The sequence below is a fragment of the Ambystoma mexicanum genome, chromosome 7q (assembly GCF_040938575.1).
Source record: "Ambystoma mexicanum isolate Mex_15411 chromosome 7q, UKY_AmexF1_1, whole genome shotgun sequence".
In the NCBI taxonomy this organism is placed as follows: Eukaryota; Metazoa; Chordata; class Amphibia; order Caudata; family Ambystomatidae; genus Ambystoma; species Ambystoma mexicanum.
Window position 1 is genome coordinate 490,970,375 of NC_090941.1, and position 24,740 is coordinate 490,995,114.

General features: G+C 47.4%; 1 protein-coding gene and 2 pseudogenes across 5 annotated transcripts in view; all 3 read left to right on the forward strand.

The window, feature by feature from the left end:
* The window catches only part of RCBTB1 (RCC1 and BTB domain containing protein 1), a 765,714-nt gene that overhangs the window by 615,311 nt on the left and 125,663 nt on the right, over nt 1–24,740 (forward strand). The gene's annotated exons all lie outside the window — the stretch shown is intronic.
* LOC138528860 (small ribosomal subunit protein eS10-like) lies at nt 373–1,890 on the forward strand (annotated as a pseudogene).
* On the forward strand, nt 16,843–17,247 carry LOC138527763 (small ribosomal subunit protein eS10-like; annotated as a pseudogene).

Consider the following 24,740-nt stretch of genomic DNA (forward strand, 5'->3'; position numbering starts at 1 on the left):
TAACAGTTGCCATCATTAATGGGAAAGGAAGAGAAAGGAGACAGCACAGAGACTGTAAGAAGAATCCATAGGTCGAGCGAAGAAACGACAGAGGATTTCGGTGAGAGTCTACCTGAAAGAAGCGTTGACATATTAGTCAGCGATGGGTAGGCCTGGATTGGAGATCCTTCTTGAACTTTTTCCTTGCAGACTTCGTCAGAGGGATAGGATAGGTGATAGAATAGCAGTTAAAGGAGAGGGAGAGAGGGAGGAACTACAGAGCACGACACCAACCACCAACAAAAGCTCTAACACAACTAGAGTCAAGTGTCCACAAAGGGAAAAAGGCCTAGGTTATCATATAGCAGAAGCATGATACCTAGAAGCCAGTTATCAGGAAAGAGGGAAGACCCTAGATAGAGTGAAAGATGGGAAAAGCCTATTTTTTAAACACAGTTGCAAATGCAAGAACACGCAGATTCGACTTCCCTAGAAAAGTGGAAAAAGCCTCATTTTTAAAAACAGCAGCAAATGCAAGCACACACAGATTCGACTTTCCTAAAGGGCCGCGGGAGGAGCCCCCAGGCTAATTATGGCAATTCACCAATGCCATAGAGGGATATCGTGCAACTGCCAAGTGCAGCAGACTGCTGAATTGGTGAATAGAAGTAATAAGAGAGATAGGACGGTTAAATAGGGAGCAGTAATGGTTGTTCCCCCTGCCTGCACCTTTCTTACCTTGTCATTTACTGCTGGTTGACGGCTGTGCTGTGCGCTCCGACAGTGAACACCAGCGAACACCCTCTGGAGCTGCAACTGCGGGAGCTGTTCTTTGCTTCTTGGCCCTTAGCCGCAGGGGGCTGCCACGGGCAGTGGGTTGCTCTAGGGACTAGGCTGAAGGTTGACAAAAGGTCCAAACAGGCGGCAGGGTGGGCTGGGAGACGGACAAGGGTTAGCAGGAGGAAAGGCCGCGATGTGGCACACATAAGAAGTTTGTGTCTCCAGGAAAGAAATTGCAAACACGAGCAGGGGCTTGCTAAGAGCAGCTGTCACCTCAATGGAACCGGCAGCTGCAAGAACAGCACCGGGCAGTTTAACTTTAGTAAAACCATGTTCCATATAACCCTTATGTTATGCAGTTTCATACCACGACAAAAGCTATTTCTGGTTTGCTTAAATTATTTTTGAATGTAAGAAAGTGGTTGGTTCCCCTTAAAGCAGCATTCATGCACTGTACATGCTTTTTTTCGGGTCTGATTGAATAACTGCCTACTTAAGCTTTATCATGTTTTTGGGAATGATTTCCGCCAGTGGAAATTACAGTTGGTGCAGGTGATAATCTGAGGGGCTACACCGGATTACAGAAATTACCTCTGTACGGTGGTAATAGATGCAGATTTACTTGTATTGCAGACAGTATTTCAGTAAGTCAGCATGCACTATTTAAACTTTTTTTTATATAGTGCTTTCTTTATATAGTGCTTCCTTTTGTGCTTCAGCCCACCAAGCAGCTGCAGAGATGTTGATGCCCAAGAAAAACTGAATCTCCATGTATGAACTCCTGTTCAAGGTGGGAGACATGGTGGCTAAGAAAGAGATGCACATGCCCAAGCTTCCCAAGCTCGCAGACAAGAACGTCCCCAACCTACACATCGTGAAAGCTATACAATCTCTGAAATCCTGTGGTTACGTGAAGAAGTTTGCTTGTAGGCATTTTTACTGCTATTTGACCAATGATGGCGCCCAGCTAGGCCCAATTGTTGCGAGACTGTTGGAGACGCATACAGACATTGTGCTGCTCCCCCTGGCGCTGACAAAAAAAAGGCAGAAGCTGGTGCAGGAGCTGCAACAGAGTTCCCGTTTGGTGGTGGATTTGGCAGAGGATGTGGCCAGCCTCCTCAGTAAACTCTACTTTGTATTTCTTTGCGTATAATAGTTCTTGAAATTCGCCTAAACCTCCCAAAAAATGTTTTATATAGTTTTCCATCCTCTTCATGAGGACAGAAAAGGATATTGTTGTAACAAAACTAAGGGTCACATTGAACATTTGCTGCTTAACATTGTATATAGTATGAGATGTGTTCCATGGCCAAGGGAAGACACAACTACTGACCGCAGTATAAAGATAAAGGGTATTATTAAGGAAAAGCAAGCCATAAGATTATTGCATGGTTATTGTTTCAGGGTGACTGTAACATAAAGGTTCTTGGCAAACCTAGTCCTTGAAACAGGATTATGTGTGGAGGCTAGCAACAAGAAAGGCATACAGTTAATATCTCAGTCCGTATCCCTTCTTCTGGGAACCACAACCCCTCTCAGTATTTAGGGCTTCTTCCCATTGCCAGGTGTCCGAAAATTCCTCCCCTTCACTGGTGCTCTCCTTCTCTTTTACTTGGTCCCCACTTCCAGGGTCAAGGGACTTCTCCCACTTCTGTTACATCCCCTCTCCCTTGTATTGAGGTCTCTCTCTCTCTCTCTGTGTCTCTCTCTTTCTTTCTCTTTCTTTCTCTTTCTCTCTTTCTTTCTCTCTCTCTCCCATTCTCCCCTCTTTCTCTTCACTGTAGAACACCCCTCTTCTGGGCTAAGAGCACCCCTGCCCCCTCACTCGTGCAAACCTCTCTTCTAGGTTTCAAGGGGCTCTCTTCTATTACACATCCCCTCCTCCTGCTTGCTACTTTTCACCCCCCTTTCTCTTGGGTCAGCGGTGTTTATTCTGGCCTCAATGGGCTCTCCTCCGAATTCCCTGGAACACACACACCTCTTCTGGGGTTCAGATGTCACTTCTGTCCCTCACTGTAAAACACCCCTCTTCTGGGGTTCAAGGAGCTCTTTTCCTCCTTACTGGAGCACACCCCTCTTCTGGGTTCCTGTGGCTCACATCCTCCTTGCAAAAGCACACCCCTCTTCAGGGATTCAGGCTATTTTCAACCTTACCGGAGCATGTCCTTCATCTGGGTTCCCAGAGGTTTAGTCTCTCCCTCAGTAGAGTACTCGCCTCTTCTGGAGTTCAGGGGGTCTCATCTCCCCCTTACTGGTGCACAATGCTCTTCGAGGGATCATGGGGCTGTTCCCCTTCACAAGCACTGATGCTGGGGGGTGGGAAGGAATAAGTTAATGTTTTCCCTTTGAGGATCCATACCTGTTGACTAAGGGGTCTCACTAGATGTGCTAGTGTTTCCCCATAGCATATCTTTTTCTGAATCCCTGGAAGACATTCCAGAATCTGCTCTGGGTTTTGGATTTCTAAACCTGATTCATCTTGGGAAATGCCTACCCGAATACCCTATTTCTTTGGGACCTGGTAGTTCCTAACTAGTTGCTCTCGCCGATTGTTCAGAATAGTTCAATGCTGGCCCGCCTTACATCCTGGGTCTGACTTACTGTAGTAGGACCTTTGGGAAGAATCCTGCTGGGTTATTCTGCAAGAGTTTACCCCTCTTGGGGATTCATTCTTCTTGCATTGGAAAACATTCAGGGTGCTTAACTGGTCAGTTGGGGGTGAGTGTCAGGATCCTGTCAGCCTTATTCTCAGAGGACAGTGGGCAAGATGTGATGTTGGCACTGTTATTTTGTCACAGCAGGTAGTGTGATGAATCCAAGATGATTCCCCCAGAGAACCTGGCCTGGGACCCTCCTTGTGGCCACGGATGCTTCCTGATCCTGGGGGTGGTGTTCGGCGGGAGGATCACACGGGGGAGGGCCTGGGGGGAGCAGGTCAGGAGGGGTAGGAAAACCCCTTCAATAACTTCCCCAAAGACCATACCATCATAATAGCTGACTGTGAAGTTGAGACTGTGAAAGGAAAAGGGGATTTGAATATTGAGGACTTCAAGTTCCACAATGCCCAAAATACTGTGACAAAGAAGAGGGATGCAGAGGCTTAAGATTGCAAGTGGCAGTCTAATTGCCCTAATGACCCACACCTGAGGGAGACTGGAAGGTATAAAAGACCCCCTGAAGGGCAGGCCATAGAGAGGAGTAGTGGGAGGTGGAGTGAATGGTGTAACTCCACGTTGCAGTCAAAGTTGAAGGAAACCATGGGAGATGCCGGAGCTGCCATGATTAGCAGATGGAAAGCCATTTCTGAGAGGGTCTCTCCGTTCAATGACCCTATATGCAGAGGTTGCGCATCGGGAGGCTTTATTGGTGAAAGCTTTCCCCCTTGAAAAACGTAGATGCAGAGGTCATGAAGCGGAAAGCGTAAAATACAAAAGCTTAAGACAGTGTAAAGTGGACAGCAATGGCAGGCAAGCACCCGAGTGTCCCTGGAGAGAGGAGCGCTCCAAATCCGACCGACGTGGGCCACTGGAAGCAGACGAAGGCAGGCTGCCGAGCGGCGGGCAGCAGAGAAGGCAGAGAAGCCATAGGCAGCAGAGCGAGCGCACATGAGAACAAGAGTGAGTTCACTACAAGTGTGTGACCCCAGACCGCTATGTGATTGCCACTGGCCCGCTATAAAGCTTCTGAACAATGAACTGATAAAAAAGAACTTAAAGCAGCATTTTAACAAAACTTTTGAATACCGAATTGATATAAAGAACTTAAAGTGCCAGAGTAACAAGGCTTTTGAATATCGGTCTGATACCAAGCTAAAGTGGCAGAATAAGAACTTTGGGCTAGAAGGGTATCATTATACTTGTAGCGGTCATCGACCCAATCGAAGAAGGGCAATATCGAGTCAAGGGTATAAGAACCAACATTGCCAAAGCCAAAAGAGAGCAAATAAGAACAAAGTTGTTTGTGAGTCATATTGCCAAAATAAGAGAGAAACAAATGTCGCAAATGGCCTAAACAAGCATTGTCCAAGTCAAAGAAGAGTTGAAATAAAAGCCATTTTCAGGCATTGGTTAAAGTAAAAGTAGGAAAACGGAAGTGGCAGGCGAGCTGCCTTCCTTTATAGGAAGTTTTCAGGAAGAGAGGAGCATAACCTGCATTGCATGTGGCAATAGCAAGTGTGGAATAACCAGCAGGAGAAATAATCAAAGCTGATGTTGTGGAAAGTTAAGACTTTGGTTGAAGTAAATCACATCACAGAAGTACTTGTAGTAGTAGTAGAAGTTGTCATTAGTCTTGACAGGCGAGTATACCAGGGCAGGGACTTTGTAGTGGTAGACCAGGTGGAAGCCATTGAAGTATTATACTGTGCTGCTGGAAATGCATTGGAGGGACAGGGCCTCCCTGTCCTTGTCCTGTAGTCCTTTTTCATGTGTGTTCTGTATTGTTTTCTGCCAAGGAGTCCATGTGTGACTCCTGGAAGTGCACCTCTTCCTCTTTTTGGATTAGTGTACAGACCCTTGGGATACCCTTATGGCACCCATGGGTGGGGTTACAACCCTGTACTCCTAGTGTATGTTTTTGGGCACCTGTGTGTGGCCCACAGAGCAGGGTATGGGCTGGTGGCAGCTCCATGCTGAATTTGACATGTGCTCCGAGTATCCTCCGTTCTGGGATACCCAGGCCCTGCCATTGGAATCAGTTGATTCCTGATTGGAGACAAGATGGCCCCTGTAGCCTCTTGCTTTTTATTGCTTGTTATCTTGTTTTCCAAAAGTTCTTGAACACCCTGACTCTGTCACTTCCCCCTTACTGGCTGTTGGGTGGAAGTTCCAAATATGGTATTGTGGGGAAGTCCAGGCCAGACTGGCTGGAGCCTTCCCAGTGACTGTATGTTGTGGGTACACCCTTGTGGTGGGGCCTGGGTAAATGGAGTGTGTGACCAATATGCACTTCATGTTATGGGTGTCTGGTTTCTGGTATGAAACACAATGAATGAGACAGCCCTGCCCGAAACTGGTATGAATGCAGTGTGGAGTGCTGAATGGCTGGGTACTTGTCCCAATACACATTCCTTGTTGTGAGTGCCTGGAGGGAGGAGACTGGCCTGAATGCACTGTGAGCCTGATTGGTTGCCTGCCTGCATGAATGCCCTTCTGAATGATTGGTTGCCTGAGTGTGACCCAGCAGAGTGAATGAGAGACCAAACAGTATATCTGGGGACCGCTCACTGATGTAAATCGTTTAGAAGCTGAAGTCGAAACTGATGCTTGATCTCGAAAGCCGAGCCCGAAGAAGGTTGGCTGCTGTTGCCTTCACTGCAATCTGAAAGCTGCCGTGCCAGAGTTTAATCCGAGAGAGGACCTGGCTAGGAGACCTCTCCCCGAGCTACAAGGGAACATCGTGCAGACCGCTAAACCTTCGCCGAAGCACCCTGGAAGTCAGCCTTCGAAAGACTGTCGACCAGAGACTGGGACCGCTGAGGACTCCAAAGTAAAGCATCCAGACATTCCATCTGCCATCGTTGACCAGGGTTCGGAGGGCCACCGTAACCGCTGGAGGCCCATCGAAGCCTTGTTGCCCAGTCAAAGCCTTGTTGCCCAGAAGCAGGGCCCGCTTGAAGCTGTCTGCCGACAACCGAAGCCGCAACGCTCCATTGATTAAGACACTTTGAATTCAAGGGCTCTCCCGCCAGCACCGCCGACCGCTTTGTCCGGCCCAAGAAAGTCAAGACCATCAGTGCACCGAGGAACATCCGCCGGTGGGTTTCCTGCCACCCGAAGACCACAAAGACTATGACGACTCAACGCCTTTGCTGGGCCAAAGTTCTTCACAGACTCTTTGCGGCAACAAACTGCCGTCATTGAGGTGCGCCGCACGCCTCATCTTCGCAGGACGTCCACGACCGATCTTCGACGAGCACCGGCAGGACAGAAGCTGTTGCCTCGACGATGTTGTTCACCATTTCTTCGAGGGATCTCAACGATCCGTGGCTCCTTCCTTAAAGGGAGCCACTCAAGAAGGATCCGTCGCCAACCCGACGTCGAACTCTGCTATTCCAGGTACATTGAGGTGGTAGAACTATTTAGGAAGGAAATAAGACTCGTATAAACAATATATGGACTGGGCTTGTATTATATCTTTATTTACAGGTTGCCCAGGTTGGGGGATCCTCACACAGAACTGTGTCTAGGTAACAGGGCCAGTGTTCTGCCTATTGTTTAACCAACTGCTTTTCCTCCTAAATCTATTGTTCGTTCACATTATTTACTGATTTGTATGACATTTGAACTGAGTACAGTTAATGCATTTTAATGGTATCAAAGAATAGTTGTGGTACCACATAGAAACTGTATATATTTACCATTTTAGATGATCTTGAGCACAACGTGTGTTTTTGTGATTGTGTACATAACTTGAGCCTATTTATATAAAGAACTGTGTTTTCACTAACCTAGTGTGTGGACATTCCTGTGTGGGTGCTTGGGGACTACACTGTACTTAAGAACCAGCCTGCATCACCTCCTGAGAGCTTAAGCCTTGGTTGATCGTCCACAGATACCGTATAGAGAACCTTGGCTGGGGTGCTCTGTGCTTCTACTCTGCCATATAGGGAGCAGGAGTACAGATACCCCCTCCAGTCTTTACATATACTTTGGTTGAAATCTGTAAAGAAGTGGTGGAACCACTAAAATATGTTGTCGCTCGTTGTGGAGTCATCCTGATAAAATATCTTTTGTTGATACATATGAACTGTGGACATATCTTTATTATTTGAAATTCATTGTGTTTTTTTTTGTCTTTGTCGCCTAGCACCCTTATGCCTCTGGGTCAGTGGCCCCGCTATATTAATAAAGTAAATTGTGTTGAACTGTCTATCAACAGTTGAAAGACAAAGACTGGTTGAACATTTGCAACTGTTGATTCAAATCTAAGTAAGAGACTGTCTTTGAACTAGAGAAACTCTATTATTTGAACTTAGTTACAAAATGGGAAAAGACCAATTTTGAACTGTGGAATAAACATCCTGTCAAATCTGGGGAAGGGGATTTTACCCAGGTCACAAGGAGAAACAGTAAATGTATATTGAACATAACTGTTAATGTTGATTTGCATTGCCATCCATTACCTTGTTAAGTTGTTGTACAAAAAAGTGTGAGGGACAGATTCCTTTTATTGCAGCGTTTCCTTTTAGTTATTTTGAAAAGCAGGGAAATCCTCTTTAGGGTAGGGATAGTGAGGTGTTTATCAAAGCCATTTAAGTGAATAAAATGGCATCTTATGAAAAACCGATACAAAGTTGTCTGCCTCACATTTCTGACCCCTCGCAGTAGGCATAAGATGCATTCCCCTAACCTACTCTCTTTTGGGAGTCCCATACAGACATGCTTCTCTTGCAGTGAATAGAAGCAATCGTGTTTCCTTTTTTAAACTGGAAAAAAACTTTAAAACTTTCATGGGACTATGAGGAATCCTACAGATCCCTCACTAAATCCCTGCATAAAGTCTCCTCCCAGATGGCCAGGGAAAGGCAGAGACTTTCTGATCCTGACCTTGGGGGTGGTGTTCTGTGGGAGGATCACCTGGGAGTAGAAAAGTCCCAGGGGAGTGAGAGGAATCTGTGGGATGAGGCACAGTATTTGCCCTCATTTGGGGAGGATAACTTCATAATGCCAAAGTATGTAATAGCTTGTTGCCATAACAATTTAGCTATTCCACAATATCTGCCTGTAAATAGGAATGAGATCAATTATAATCTCTCAGGCCTTGGGAGGAATAAAACTCCTTATAAAGATCTTAAAACTTGGAAAGCTAAGGACCTCTCTGACACCCAAAGGTACAGTGAACGAAAGTTTAGAAAAAAATAACAGCTTAAAAGAATTGCCTATCCTTTGTCATTTAAGCCTGGTGTCTGAATCATATGAAATTCCTTTAAAGAATATTGGGAGGCACAAAAGTGTTTTAAAAGTGAATATCAAGCCCAGAAAACTAACTTTGTTATTAGGGACTTCAAGTCCCATAATTCTCTATGTACTGGGACGAGGAAGAGGACTGAAGAGGTGCAAGGTTGTAGCAGTAGTCTCATTAATCCCAATGGCCCACACATGAGGGAGATTGATAGGCTTACAATGACTCCTCAAGTGCATGCCAAGGAAGAGCAGGAGAGAAGCAGTAGCAGTAAGAAGCAGCAGTGTGACACATGCAGACCGCCCGTACTGAAGCTGGAGGAGAGAGAGGATGCTGGGATACCTGCGTGGCAGATTGCAGCTCCCGGTCCTGAGAGGGTCTATCTCCCAGAGTCGGAAGGGCAGTGGTCGTGCAACGGAAAGCGTGCAGGAAAGCAGCTTGCCAGTGGGAGACCCGTGTTGCAGAGGCTGCGCAGCGGGAAGCGAAGGCTAGGGAAGTTTTCCTTCCCAGGTGGCCGTCTCAGGTAGCTGGCATGCACCCGAGGGCCTCGGGGAGATTTCTGGTGGCTGGCGTGCATCAGAAGATCTCCAGAGCAAGAGAGGCTCCAAATACCGGTGCCGTGGACAAAGGCGGACTGAAGATAGTAGCCTGCCAATAAACGGGAAGCCGCCAAAGCAGAAGTCCTGCGAGCAGCGAAGGGAATGGTGGCGTGTGTTCTATCCAGTGAGTTCACATGTTTGTAGTGACCCCAGAGCGCTGCATTCGGCATTGCGCCGCTCAGGCAGGCATTCAGCGAGTGAGTACCGCTCACGTGAAAGTGACAGAAGCTCAGAGTGCAATTTTTAATACCGAACTATTGAGCAGCAGCAGACGCGGCACTCACGTAGAAGGGAAAGTGATTCCCAAGGATATTTTGAACATCTAATTAGTGAAAAGCAACTGTTTGTAACCAATGACTGTAATGTTAAAGATGGAAGTCTGTGGAAAACCCAGCAAACCAAGAGGGCGATATTAAAAGCTAAAACCTACAAGCATTACCAAAGCCAAAAGTGTTTAAAATGTATGCAATCGCAATTTAGTCCAGATTGCCAACAGCAGATGGGGGCTAATGGAAGGTCTACAGGCTGGAGACATATTGCCCATATTTTGTCTGACATTTGGTGAAAGCTGGTAGAAACTCACATTGCCAAAGCCAAGGGAGAAGCAGAAAGAAACCCTGACCTTGCCAGTCATTGGTCACTGGTGTGTTGGGGAAATATGAGTAACAAAAAAGCTGCCCTTCTGGGGAAGGGATATCCAGTGGGAAAGGAGCATCATTTGTAAAAGAATAACAAAGAGCACCAATGGAAATCTTGTTTCCTCTGAAGAGTTGTTGCAATTGCTGAAACTATATCCTCTCACCCTTGCTCAATGTCCATCTGCCCCCTTTGGCCCACTCATCTCCACCTTCTTTTCTAACTTTCAGTGTTATGCGGATGACGTTCAGCTCTCTTTCAGGCTTCCCTCATCCTCTTCTCCTCCCTCGCTCATTTCGGACTGTCTATCCGCGATTCAGGATTGGTGCTCCGCCAACGATCTTTGCCTTAATGCTAGTAAGATGGAGATCCTTCTCATTGGGACCCTTGATCCCGTTTTTGCTTTCTCACTTTGTCCGCCGTCCTTCTGCCCTCTACCCTTGCCTTCCTGTGAGGCAAAAACCTTGGCATTATCTTCGACTCCACTCTCTCCTTCTCTCCTCATATCAGGGTCCTTGCCAAAAAGGCCCACTTCCAGCTGCACCTCCTCAGAGATATTCTACTTTTTCTCACTTTCCCCCAGAAGCGCACTGTCTCCAGAGCCCTGGCTCTCTCCAGACTGGACTACTGCAACAGCCTTTCTCAATCTGCCTACCTCTACTGTTCACCCACTGCAACTAATCCAGAACAGGACTGCAAGACTTATCCTTGGCATCAAGCCCAGGGACTGTATCTCCCCAGCCCTGAAATCTCTCCACTGGCCACAAGGATCAAGTGCAAGACCTTCTGCATAGTCCACAAGGCTTTTTGGGGCCTAGGGCACTACATCCAACTCTCTCTTCTGAAATACCTTCCTCTAGAGTCTTTCCCTCTCTCTCTGAGGGTCAGACACTTCTCCAGGCAGATAGCGGGGGGGGTATATCTCTCTCTTCTGGAGGTGCCTCCCTCTGGAACAGCCTCCCTGCCCCTCAGACTTTAGCTGGACCACCTAGAGTTCCCGGAAGCAACTCAAAACCCTCCTTTTCTGCTCTGCCTTCTCTCTCTCGCTCTCTGGCTAACTTACCTATCTAGTGCTCAGGCTGGTTTGCTTTGTTCCCTCAGAGTCTCACCCGGTACCAGGCTCCTCCTCCATGACCAGTCTTCCTTCGCACTGCCTCCTGGCCTACTGTGAAATGAGGGGTCGCAACTGTAACCCCTACGGTCCATCTGCCTCCTTGCACTTACCGAGAGCCACGCTACCCTGGTTGCACTTACTCAGAGCCTTGTTGCCCTGCTCGCACTTCCTCTTCCCTGCACTTCCCCCCCTTGCCCTCCTAATGTCACATTTGCATGATCCGAATGACACATGGCCTAGTAGGATCGTTTGTCTTGTCCTCCCTATGTCTTCCGTCCTTTGTATTGAGACACCTAGAAACACTTGTGTACAGGCGTATTATAAATGCCACATCATATCATATTTCATGTGCTGAATACTGTGAAATGTTATGAACCTCTTGTCATTTGATCTAAACCACAAAAGCACTGTTGATGTGAAATGTAGTTCAAGTAGGGTAGTAGATCTGGATGACAAACATTTGGAGAAGTAGGCCTGGCATGGGAGTAAACCAGGTAGCAGTTGAAGTGCTGCAGAGTTTTCCTGGCAGAGTCAATTTATGTTGTTGGTGGTGCTAAAGAAAAGCTGAGTAAAAGCTGTTGCGCCTTCGACAATATTGACAGACAAGTTATGGGACAAAATGTCAATGATGGGATGCCCAAAGGATATAATGCAGTCATCAAGGACCTACACACCGGGACCTCTTTGCAAATAAGACTAGACCAGGCGGGAAACCTGACTAGAGAAATAAAAACATATTCATGTTTAAAGCAGGGTTGCCACTTGGCACCAATCCTTGACAACATTTACATCACAGACAAAAAGGATGTGCTGGACCCCTCTCAATCCTGCCCGCCGAAGAACAACGGGTCTTCCTAGAGATGGTTGCTGTATGCTAATGACCTGGCTCTTCTAGATAAGACACTAATTGGGCCCCAGGAAAAACATGATGCCCTGCAGATCTACGTCAAACAGAATGGACTGAAGATCAATATAAGAAAGACAGAAATGTTGGTAATGTTCAACCAAAGGAAAAAGAACCAATGCTGGGCCCTGAACAAAAATAAAATTAAACGGCTCAATCAAGTACCTAGGAATCCTGATTAGTTCAAGTGGGCATGAGAAACTTTGGAGAACAAATTTGAATTTAAAAGTAAACCAGCTATCGACCCAAGTCATGCTAATCGGGGGGGAAAAAATATGGGAAATTTTCATTACTTCGGTTATCAGTTTTTATAATCAAAGGTGGTGCCATCATTAGTCTATGCGACGGAGGCAGGATTGGGAATTGACTGGAAAAGCTGAGAAGGACTAGAAAGTAAATTCTGGAAAAAGATTCTAAGGCTTCCCCATGCAATTCCCATGGCAGTCATAAGACACAAACTCAGCCTCCTGTCATTACATGTAAGAACCGTATGCAATCCCTGTCTTTCATTCGCAAACATTCCTTGCAGGAGTGCCCGCCCCAATTCGAAATCATAAGGATAAAAGAAAAGGTAATGTTTGATTCGCCTGCAAATCAATGGAGGGATCAGTGTCCGGATACACTGGTTGGATTGGGCCCGTCAGTTGAGACTCTGTGTGCGGAAACCCTTTGTTGGTAAAGAGGGCGCCCTATTGGCGGCAGACTGGCAGGAAACGGAAGAACTGAGCTCTAACTCGAAGAACCATACGTAAAATGCATGACGATGGGGCGATCATCTGATCTTTGGGACATTGCTGATTGCAGGCCAATTACTTCCATTCCACACGTTGCTGGGGCTGGGCGTGGTAAATACTCTTATTGATTGGAGCACCCCAGGACCCAATTGACGTTATACATAATGGAACAATGCCATGGCCACAGTTAAAATATTGACCTGGAATGTGCGTGGTCTGAATTCCTTCCTTTGCAGAAGCTGGGTGAAGTCATATCTACAACGCAAGAAGATTTCCATTGCATTACTTCAAGAGACCCACTCAATGAATGAAGATCAAGTAGCGCTTCTAAACCGATGGGGCGGGACTGGCTATGGGGCCAAATACTCTAAATATGCTAGGGGCGTGCTGACCCGGATTAGCGGTTCACTGCCCTTCCAGTTACTGGAAGTAGAAAGGGATGGGGAGGGAAGATACCTGATCATACGGGGCTACATTAATCATACAGAGATATCTGCATTGTAAATTCGTATTTCCCGAACCACATAATCCCGCCTCATGTGCGCAAGCTTCGTTCTCTCATTGCACTATGGCGGGAGGGCTTCATCCTATGGGGAGCGACTTCAACTATGTGAGAAATGTAACACTGAACCGTTCCTCTGACCCCCACGAATTTGCCACCCCCAGCAACCGCTGCCCTAAACACTGCTTTAGGAGACCTCGACTTGGTCGATGTCTTGAGGGAGCTACACTCAGAAACGAGAGGATGCTCCTACTATTCTCCCGCCACAGTACACACTAGGATCGACTACCTCCTCACATGGTCGGGACACTTACTCGAATTCCATAACGCAGAATACCTGGGCGTCAGTGTCGGACCACTTTCCCCTTGTAGTGGCGTAGAATCTTGCCACCCCTAAACCCCCTGTCCCGACATGCCGTCTGCCATCAAGTGCACTGACCAATGAGCCCTTTAGGAATTAACTGTTAAAATCCCTGACCAATTTTTCTGACTGTAACATCGGGAGTGTTGATAGCTGGGACACAATCTGGGAAACAATGAAAGTGGTAATAAGTGGGGAGGCTATAACGAAGGCTGGCGGCATCCGCCAGAATTTACAGGAGGGATTGGAAACTGCTGAGGAGGAAATCAAAACACTAGAAACCCAAGGTCCACACTGTCGAGCGACAGAAGAGAAGTTATTTGAAATGCGCTCAAGGTGCCACGAAGGACAGGGTAGACTAGCTAGGTACGACTATGCTACATGGGTGGCCGGTCCCATGTGGAAGGAGACAAACCTGTGAGACTATTAGCATGGCTCTGCAAATGGGAGCACCCTAGACCCCAGACAACACTGCTCCTAGACGAATGCGGGACACCATGGAGGTCCCAACTAGCAATCAATGACATTTTTACCACATACTATACACAAGTATACGCCTACGATTACCCAGTCCCCCGGGAAGACAGAACAGAAGCTCTCTCGTTGATTCGGCTTCCAAAACCTGCCCCTGATCAGGGAAACACACTAAACCGACTCATTACTGTAGATGAAATAAGGGAAGCCATTGCTGTAAAACGCCTGGCTTGGATGGTCTTCCCCCCAGAGTTTTATGAAACATACTGCCCTACCATAGCCCTGATACTATTAAAAGTCTATGAAGAAGCATACAGTAAAGCCATATTACTAGCCAGCATGCGGGAAACCTTGGTGTTACCCATTCCCAAACCAGGGAAACCTATTGACAAATGCGATTGATACCGTCCCCTAGCTATGTTAAACTATGACATCAAAATACTTAAGATACTGGCGGTGCACCTCTGCTTGTACATTTCTTCCCTAATGCATACGGACCAAACTGGCTTTGTACCAGGCTGCAACACTACCCTGAACCTCTGCAGGCTCCAACACATCATAGATCAAACTGTCTGGGGATGTCTGAGGGGATGTGGGCATCCAAGGTGTGTCCAGCAGAGTGCGTGGGGCCGAAGGGAAAAATGGAGCAGGAAAGAGAGTCACAGCGGTTGTGGAAGAATCCAGATGCCACATCAGAGGAGTCGAGGTGAATATTGAAGTCTCTGAGGGGGAGAAGCTTGAAGGAGGAGGCAAGGAGAGAAGAGGTGAGGTCAACCTACTCAGAGAGGAAGTGGGAGACTGCTACTTCCAGGTTTCCAGGGGTCCTGTAGATGGTGGCCAGAGTCAGAGAGAGTCCTGGAGAGACTCCAAGGCTGCAGACAAGGCATTTGAAAAAAGGAGTAGGCCTGAGTGGGTATGATAGCAGCAGGGGCCCACTCAGGGAAGATCAGGGCCACTCTGCCTCTGACCAGTTAGGCCTGGGCTTAGAGAGGATCTTGTAGCCCTCAGGGAGGAGAGTGTCAAAACTTGTGACAGAGCTGGTAGTGAACCATGTCTCGGTGAGAGGGAGTGCGGTCTTCAAGGAGGTTGCAGATGTTGGAGGAGTGTTTATCGCAGAGCAAGAGTTGGGGGTAGCTAAGTAGAGCAGGCTGCCATTTTTTAAGGTTTCTGTGGAGGGGTACAAGAGTGTGGTACACGCATCGGAGGTGGCAGAAGGAGGAGAGACAGGAGAGGGGAGGAAGTTGATGAAAGACAGAAGGCGCCTATCAAGGAGGAATAGGTTGGGCTGAAAGCCCTGGTCCATGACCGTGCCATTTAGGTAGCTATTAATGATGACCCTAGAGGACAGGTATGATGCCAAGAGTACCTTCTAACAGTTGCCATCATTAATGGGAAAGGAAGAGAAAGGAGACAGCACAGAGACTGTAAGAAGAATCCATAGGTCGAGCGAAGAAACGACAAAGAGGATTTCGGTGAGAGTCTACCTGAAAGAAGCGTTGACATATTAGTCAGCGATGGGTAGGCCTGGATTGGAGATCCTTCTTGAACTTTTTCCTTGCAGACTTCGTCAGAGGGATAGGATAGGTGATAGAATAGCAGTTAAAGGAGAGGGAGAGAGGGAGGAACTACAGAGCACGACACCAACCACCAACAAAAGCTCTAACACAACTAGAGTCAAGTGTCCACAAAGTGAAAAAGGCCTAGGTTATCATATAGCAGAAGCATGATACCTAGAAGCCAGTTATCAGGAAAGAGGGAAGACCCTAGATAGAGTGAAAGATGGGAAAAGCCTATTTTTTAAACACAGTTGCAAATGCAAGAACACGCAGATTCGACTTCCCTAGAAAAGTGGAAAAAGCCTCATTTTTAAAAACAGCAGCAAATGCAAGCACACACAGATTCGACTTTCCTAAAGGGCCGCGGGAGGAGCCCCCAGGCTAATTATGGCAATTCACCAATGCCATAGAGGGATATCGTGCAACTGCCAAGTGCAGCAGACTGCAGAATTGGTGAATAGAAGTAATAAGAGATATAGGACGGTTAAATAGGGAGCAGTAATGGTTGTTCCCCCTGCCTGCACCTTTCTTACCTTGTCATTTACTGCTGGTTGACGGCTGTGCTGTGCGCTCCGACAGTGAACACCAGCGAACACCCTCTGGAGCTGCAACTGCGGGAGCTGTTCTTTGCTTCTTGGCCCTTAGCCGCAGGGGGCTGCCACGGGCAGTGGGTTGCTCTAGGGACTAGGCTGAAGGTTGACAAAAGGTCCAAACAGGCGGCAGGGTGGGCTGGGAGACGGACAAGGGTTAGCAGGAGGAAAGGCCGCGATGTGGCACACATAAGAAGTTTGTGTCTCCAGGAAAGAAATTGCAAACACGAGCAGGGGCTTGCTAAGAGCAGCTGTCACCTCAATGGAACCGGCAGCTGCAAGAACAGCACCGGGCAGTTTAACTTTAGTAAAACCATGTTCCATATAACCCTTATGTTATGCAGTTTCATACCACGACAAAAGCTATTTCTGGTTTGCTTAAATTATTTTTGAATGTAAGAAAGTGGTTGGTTCCCCTTAAAGCAGCATTCATGCACTGTACATGCTTTTTTTCGGGTCTGATTGAATAACTGCCTACTTAAGCTTTATCATGTTTTTGGGAATGATTTCCGCCAGTGGAAATTACAGTTGGTGCAGGTGATAATCTGAGGGGCTACACCGGATTACAGAAATTACCTCTGTACGGTGGTAATAGATGCAGATTTACTTGTATTGCAGACAGTATTTCAGTAAGTCAGCATGCACTATTTAAACTTTTTTTTATATAGTGCTTTCTTTATATAGTGCTTCCTTATGTGCTTCAGCCCACCAAGCAGCTGCAGAGATGTTGATGCCCAAGAAAAACTGAATCTCCATGTATGAACTCCTGTTCAAGGAGGGAGACATGGTGGCTAAGAAAGAGATGCACATGCCCAAGCTTCCCAAGCTCGCAGACAAGAACGTCCCCAACCTACACATCGTGAAAGCTATACAATCTCTGAAATCCTGTGGTTACGTGAAGAAGTTTGCTTGTAGGCATTTTTACTGCTATTTGACCAATGATGGCGCCCAGCTAGGCCCAATTGTTGCGAGACTGTTGGAGACGCATACAGACATTGTGCTGCTCCCCCTGGCGCTGACAAAAAAAAGGCAGAAGCTGGTGCAGGAGCTGCAACAGAGTTCCCGTTTGGTGGTGGATTTGGCAGAGGATGTGGCCAGCCTCCTCAGTAAACTCTACTTTGTATTTCTTTGCGTATAATAGTTCTTGAAATTCGCCTAAACCTCCCAAAAAATGTTTTATATAGTTTTCCATCCTCTTCATGAGGACATAAAAGGATATTGTTGTAACAAAACTAAGGGTCACATTGAACATTTGCTGCTTAACATTGTATATAGTATGAGATGTGTTCCATGGCCAAGGGAAGACACAACTACTGACCGCAGTATAAAGATAAAGGGTATTATTAAGGAAAAGCAAGCCATAAGATTATTGCATGGTTATTGTTTCAGGGTGACTGTAACATAAAGGTTCTTGGCAAACCTAGTCCTTGAAACAGGATTATGTGTGGAGGCTAGCAACAAGAAAGGCATACAGTTAATATCTCAGTCCGTATCCCTTCTTCTGGGAACCACAACCCCTCTCAGTATTTAGGGCTTCTTCCCATTGCCAGGTGTCCGAAAATTCCTCCCCTTCACTGGTGCTCTCCTTCTCTTTTACTTGGTCCCCACTTCCAGGGTCAAGGGACTTCTCCCACTTCTGTTACATCCCCTCTCCCTTGTATTGAGGTCTCTCTCTCTCTCTCTGTGTGTCTCTCTCTTTCTTTCTCTTTCTTTCTCTTTCTCTCTTTCTTTCTCTCTCTCTCCCATTCTCCCCTCTTTCTCTTCACTGTAGAACACCCCTCTTCTGGGCTAAGAGCACCCCTGCCCCCTCACTCGTGCAAACCTCTCTTCTAGGTTTCAAGGGGCTCTCTTCTATTACACATCCCCTCCTCCTGCTTGCTACTTTTCACCCCCCTTTCTCTTGGGTCAGGGGTCTTTATTCTGGCCTCAATGGGCTCTCCTCCGAATTCCCTGGAACACACACACCTCTTCTGGGGTTCAGATGTCACTTCTGTCCCTCACTGTAAAACACCCCTCTTCTGGGGTTCAAGGAGCTCTTTTCCTCCTTACTGGAGCACACCCCTCTTCTGGGTTCCTGTGGCTCACATCCTCCTTGCAAAAGCACACCCCTCTTCAGGGATTCAGGCTATTTTCAACCTTACCGGAGCATGTCCTTCATCTGGGTTCCCAGAGGTTTAGTCTCTCCCTCAGTAGAGTACTCGCCTCTTCTGGAGTTCAGGGGGTCTCATCTCCCCCTTACTGGTGCACAATGCTCTTCGAGGGATCATGGGGCTGTTCCCCTTCACAAGCACTGATGCTGGGGGGTGGGAAGGAATAAGTTAATGTTTTCCCTTTGAGGATCCATACCTGTTGACTAAGGGGTCTCACTAGATGTGCTAGTGTTTCCCCATAGCATATCTTTTTCTGAATCCCTGGAAGACATTCCAGAATCTGCTCTGGGTTTTGGATTTCTAAACCTGATTCATCTTGGGAAATGCCTACCCGAATACCCTATTTCTTTGGGACCTGGTAGTTCCTAACTAGTTGCTCTCGCCGATTGTTCAGAATAGTTCAATGCTGGCCCGCCTTACATCCTGGGTCTGACTTACTGTAGTAGGACCTTTGGGAAGAATCCTGCTGGGTTATTCTGCAAGAGTTTACCCCTCTTGGGGATTCATTCTTCTTGCATTGGAAAACATTCAGGGTGCTTAACTGGTCAGTTGGGGGTGAGTGTCAGGATCCTGTCAGCCTTATTCTCAGAGGACAGTGGGCAAGATGTGATGTTGGCACTGTTATTTTGTCACAGCAGGTAGTGTGATGAATCCAAGATGATTCCCCCAGAGAACCTGGCCTGGGACCCTCCTTGTGGCCACGGATGCTTCCTGATCCTGGGGGTGGTGTTCGGCGGGAGGATCACACGGGGGAGGGCCTGGGGGGAGCAGGTCAGGAGGGGTAGGAAAACCCCTTCAATAACTTCCCCAAAGACCATACCATCATAATAGCTGACTGTGAAGTTGAGACTGTGAAAGGAAAAGGGGATTTGAATATTGAGGACTTCAAGTTCCACAATGCCCAAAATACTGTGACAAAGAAGAGGGATGCAGAGGCTTAAGATTGCAAGTGGCAGTCTAATTGCCCTAATGACCCACACCTGAGGGAGACTGGAAGGTATAAAAGACCCCCTGAAGGGCAGGCCATAGAGAGGAGTAGTGGGAGGTGGAGTGAATGGTGTAACTCCACGTTGCAGTCAAAGTTGAAGGAAACCATGGGAGATGCCGGAGCTGCCATGATTAGCAGATGGAAAGCCATTTCTGAGAGGGTCTCTCCGTTCAATGACCCTATATGCAGAGGTTGCGCATCGGGAGGCTTTATTGGTGAAAGCTTTCCCCCTTGAAAAACGTAGATGCAGAGGTCATGAAGCGGAAAGCGTAAAATACAAAAGCTTAAGACAGTGTAAAGTGGACAGCAATGGCAGGCAAGCACCCGAGTGTCCCTGGAGAGAGGAGCGCTCCAAATCCGACCGACGTGGGCCACTGGAAGCAGACGAAGGCAGGCTGCCGAGCGGCGGGCAGCAGAGAAGGCAGAGAAGCCATAGGCAGCAGAGCGAGCGCACATGAGAACAAGAGTGAGTTCACTACAAGTGTGTGACCCCAGACCGCTATGTGATTGCCACTGGCCCGCTATAAAGCTTCTGAACAATGAACTGATAAAAAAGAACTTAAAGCAGCATTTTAACAAAACTTTTGAATACCGAATTGATATAAAGAACTTAAAGTGCCAGAGTAACAAGGCTTTTGAATATCGGTCTGATACCAAGCTAAAGTGGCAGAATAAGAACTTTGGGCTAGAAGGGTATCATTATACTTGTAGCGGTCATCGACCCAATCGAAGAAGGGCAATATCGAGTCAAGGGTATAAGAACCAACATTGCCAAAGCCAAAAGAGAGCAAATAAGAACAAAGTTGTTTGTGAGTCATATTGCCAAAATAAGAGAGAAACAAATGTCGCAAATGGCCTAAACAAGCATTGTCCAAGTCAAAGAAGAGTTGAAATAAAAGCCATTTTCAGGCATTGGTTAAAGTAAAAGTAGGAAAACGGAAGTGGCAGGCGAGCTGCCTTCCTTTATAGGAAGTTTTCAGGAAGAGAGGAGCATAACCTGCATTGCATGTGGCAATAGCAAGTGTGGAATAACCAGCAGGAGAAATAATCAAAGCTGATGTTGTGGAAAGTTAAGACTTTGGTTGAAGTAAATCACATCACAGAAGTACTTGTAGTAGTAGTAGAAGTTGTCATTAGTCTTGACAGGCGAGTATACCAGGGCAGGGACTTTGTAGTGGTAGACCAGGTGGAAGCCATTGAAGTATTATACTGTGCTGCTGGAAATGCATTGGAGGGACAGGGCCTCCCTGTCCTTGTCCTGTAGTCCTTTTTCATGTGTGTTCTGTATTGTTTTCTGCCAAGGAGTCCATGTGTGACTCCTGGAAGTGCACCTCTTCCTCTTTTTGGATTAGTGTACAGACCCTTGGGATACCCTTATGGCACCCATGGGTGGGGTTACAACCCTGTACTCCTAGTGTATGTTTTTGGGCACCTGTGTGTGGCCCACAGAGCAGGGTATGGGCTGGTGGCAGCTCCATGCTGAATTTGACATGTGCTCCGAGTATCCTCCGTTCTGGGATACCCAGGCCCTGCCATTGGAATCAGTTGATTCCTGATTGGAGACAAGATGGCCCCTGTAGCCTCTTGCTTTTTATTGCTTGTTATCTTGTTTTCCAAAAGTTCTTGAACACCCTGACTCTGTCACTTCCCCCTTACTGGCTGTTGGGTGGAAGTTCCAAATATGGTATTGTGGGGAAGTCCAGGCCAGACTGGCTGGAGCCTTCCCAGTGACTGTATGTTGTGGGTACACCCTTGTGGTGGGGCCTGGGTAAATGGAGTGTGTGACCAATATGCACTTCATGTTATGGGTGTCTGGTTTCTGGTATGAAACACAATGAATGAGACAGCCCTGCCCGAAACTGGTATGAATGCAGTGTGGAGTGCTGAATGGCTGGGTACTTGTCCCAATACACATTCCTTGTTGTGAGTGCCTGGAGGGAGGAGACTGGCCTGAATGCACTGTGAGCCTGATTGGTTGCCTGCCTGCATGAATGCCCTTCTGAATGATTGGTTGCCTGAGTGTGACCCAGCAGAGTGAATGAGAGACCAAACAGTATATCTGGGGACCGCTCACTGATGTAAATCGTTTAGAAGCTGAAGTCGAAACTGATGCTTGATCTCGAAAGCCGAGCCCGAAGAAGGTTGGCTGCTGTTGCCTTCACTGCAATCTGAAAGCTGCCGTGCCAGAGATTAATCCGAGAGAGGACCTGGCTAGGAGACCTCTCCCCGAGCTACAAGGGAACATCGTGCAGACCGCTAAACCTTCGCCGAAGCACCCTGGAAGTCAGCCTTCGAAAGACTGTCGACCAGAGACTGGGACCGCTGAGGACTCCAAAGTAAAGCATCCAGACATTCCATCTGCCATCGTTGACCAGGGTTCGGAGGGCCACCGTAACCGCTGGAGGCCCATCGAAGCCTTGTTGCCCAGTCAAAGCCTTGTTGCCCAGAAGCAGGGCCCGCTTGAAGCTGTCTGCCGACAACCGAAGCCGCAACGCTCCATTGATTAAGACACTTTGAATTCAAGGGCTCTCCCGCCAGCACCGCCGACCGCTTTGTCCGGCCCAAGAAAGTCAAGACCATCAGTGCACCGAGGAACATCCGCCGGTGGGTTTCCTGCCACCCGAAGACCACAAAGACTATGACGACTCAACGCCTTTGCTGGGCCAAAGTTCTTCACAGACTCTTTGCGGCAACAAACTGCCGTCATTGAGGTGCACCGCACGCCTCATCTTCGCAGGACGTCCACGACCGATCTTCGACGAGCACCGGCAGGACAGAAGCTGTTGCCTCGACGATGTTGTTCACCATTTCTTCGAGGGATCTCAACGATCCGTGGCTCCTTCCTTAAAGGGAGCCACTCAAGAAGGATCCGTCGCCAACCCGACGTCGAACTCTGCTATTCCAGGTACATTGAGGTGGTAGAACTATTTAGGAAGGAAATAAGACTCGTATAAACAATATATGGACTGGGCTTGTATTATATCTTTATTTACAGGTTGCCCAGGTTGGGGGATCCTCACACAGAACTGTGTCTAGGTAACAGGGCCAGTGTTCTGCCTATTGTTTAACCAACTGCTTTTCCTCCTAAATCTATTGTTCGTTCACATTATTTACTGATTTGTATGACATTTGAACTGAGTACAGTTAATGCATTTTAATGGTATCAAAGAATAGTTGTGGTACCACATAGAAACTGTATATATTTACCATTTTAGATGATCTTGAGCACAACGTGTGTTTTTGTGATTGTGTACATAACTTGAGCCTATTTATATAAAGAACTGTGTTTTCACTAACCTAGTGTGTGGACATTCCTGTGTGGGTGCTTGGGGACTACACTGTACTTAAGAACCAGCCTGCATCACCTCCTGAGAGCTTAAGCCTTGGTTGATCGTCCACAGATACCGTATAGAGAACCTTGGCTGGGGTGCTCTGTGCTTCTACTCTGCCATATAGGGAGCAGGAGTACAGATACCCCCTCCAGTCTTTACATATACTTTGGTTGAAATCTGTAAAGAAGTGGTGGAACCACTAAAATATGTTGTCGCTCGTTGTGGAGTCATCCTGATAAAATATCTTTTGTTGATACATATGAACTGTGGACATATCTTTATTATTTGAAATTCATTGTGTTTTTTTTTGTCTTTGTCGCCTAGCACCCTTATGCCTCTGGGTCAGTGGCCCCGCTATATTAATAAAGTAAATTGTGTTGAACTGTCTATCAACAGTTGAAAGTCAAAGACTGGTTGAACATTTGCAACTGTTGATTCAAATCTAAGTAAGAGACTGTCTTTGAATGTCATGATCTCTGCTTCCAAAAGGTCAGGGTTTTCCCAACTCCCTTGGAAGCAGATCCATAACCCAGGTTCCGAGAGCCAACCAGTCCCAATTGGGACCTTTTGGACCCAGTCCTGGTGCCAGTGGCACCAGGCTCATAAATATGCCCAGTCCCAGCGCTGGAAGCGCCGGGCTCATAATGCTTGGGTGGACTTACCTTCAGCAGACCATGCTGCTTACTTGCCTGCCAGTTGAGCCTCTGATCCTCTTCGGTTTGGAACTACTTTTCCTGTTGGGTGGGGCTGGAGCCACTCCCTAGATTCAGAACACTGGAACTCTTCTGGAAGGCAGGAACTCTTTTCTTACCAGGAACTCTTTTCTTACTTAGGCGTGGCTGTGGAAGGAGACACCTAAGCACTACAGGAGGCTATTTAAACCACACCCGGTGGATGAATCTTGCTTTGCGTTATTCTGCAACCTCTGCAGCAGAACGCTCATCGTGTCTTCTGCATCCGGTCCTGGGCCTAAGGAAAAAGGCTTACCATCCTGAATCCAGTCTTCAGCAACACCTATAAAGACAAGAAAGAACAGGTTAGCATTCCGGCATCTGAAAGGCAAAGGCTTACCATCCTGAATCCAGTCTTCAGCAACACCTATAAAGACAAGAAAGAACAGGTTAGCATTCCGGCATCTGAAAGGCAAAGGCTTACCAACTCTTTCACGCTCCGGAGGCCTTCGGCGCTGCATCCCGCATCTGAAAGACAAAACAAGGTGCGTTTAAAGACATTGGGGAACTTTAATACTCACGTGCCATTACTCCTTTCCACATCTAATCCAGTGGGTATTCTGGCACCCTGCAGCCGCTCCGAACTCGTACCTGCAAAATAAAAAGACAGTTAGAGCGCATAGTGAAGCAGGCAACAAGCGCTTACTTACGTGCTTCCAGGCGCTTCTATTCATCACACGGGCTCCATCTTCAACTCACTTCAGCCCGTCATCCGCCATCGCCGGAACCCTGCAAAACAAGAGACATCATTACTAAAGACTTTAAAGACATTTGAATGACTCGAAACTTACCGTTTGTGCAGTAAACGACGGACAGCAGTCTTCTGAAGTCAAGAGGCCTGCGCTACCTATCCAGTGAAGAAACTGGTTACAGCACCCTGCCCCGAGGCAGATGGAGAGCTCGGCATTCACTTACCTAAGGTGAGAGCGTTAACCTTTGGGGGTCTACAGGAGAGGAGAAGAGGAAAGAGATAGGGACACCCCAATAACCCCAGTTCATTAACCCCATATTTTCTATCTGCAGACATCTTACTCTACACGTCAGGCATACAGTGCACAGAGGTCCAGCCCAAAGAGCCAACCGGGTGCTACACATCACCTTTGAAGATACGGTAGTCGCCCAGTCAAGACCGGCGCCTCTGCGAGAATCAGGTGAGCGTTACAGAACGCAAAGCCTACCGCAAAACTCTCGCCCAGGCGCTATGGAAACCTCGGATACTGACCCCCTAGCCCGGTTACTTGGGGAACTAAGGGCAGAAGTGCATGCAGCTCGTCAGGAAACGAATGCTCTAAGAAGGGAACTAATTATTTCCAAGGAGAGAACAGACAATCTTGCTAGACAAGTGCTACAGTCACAAGCCGGACAGACCCCGTTACCCGCATCAGGGGCAAATCTTCCTTCAACATCC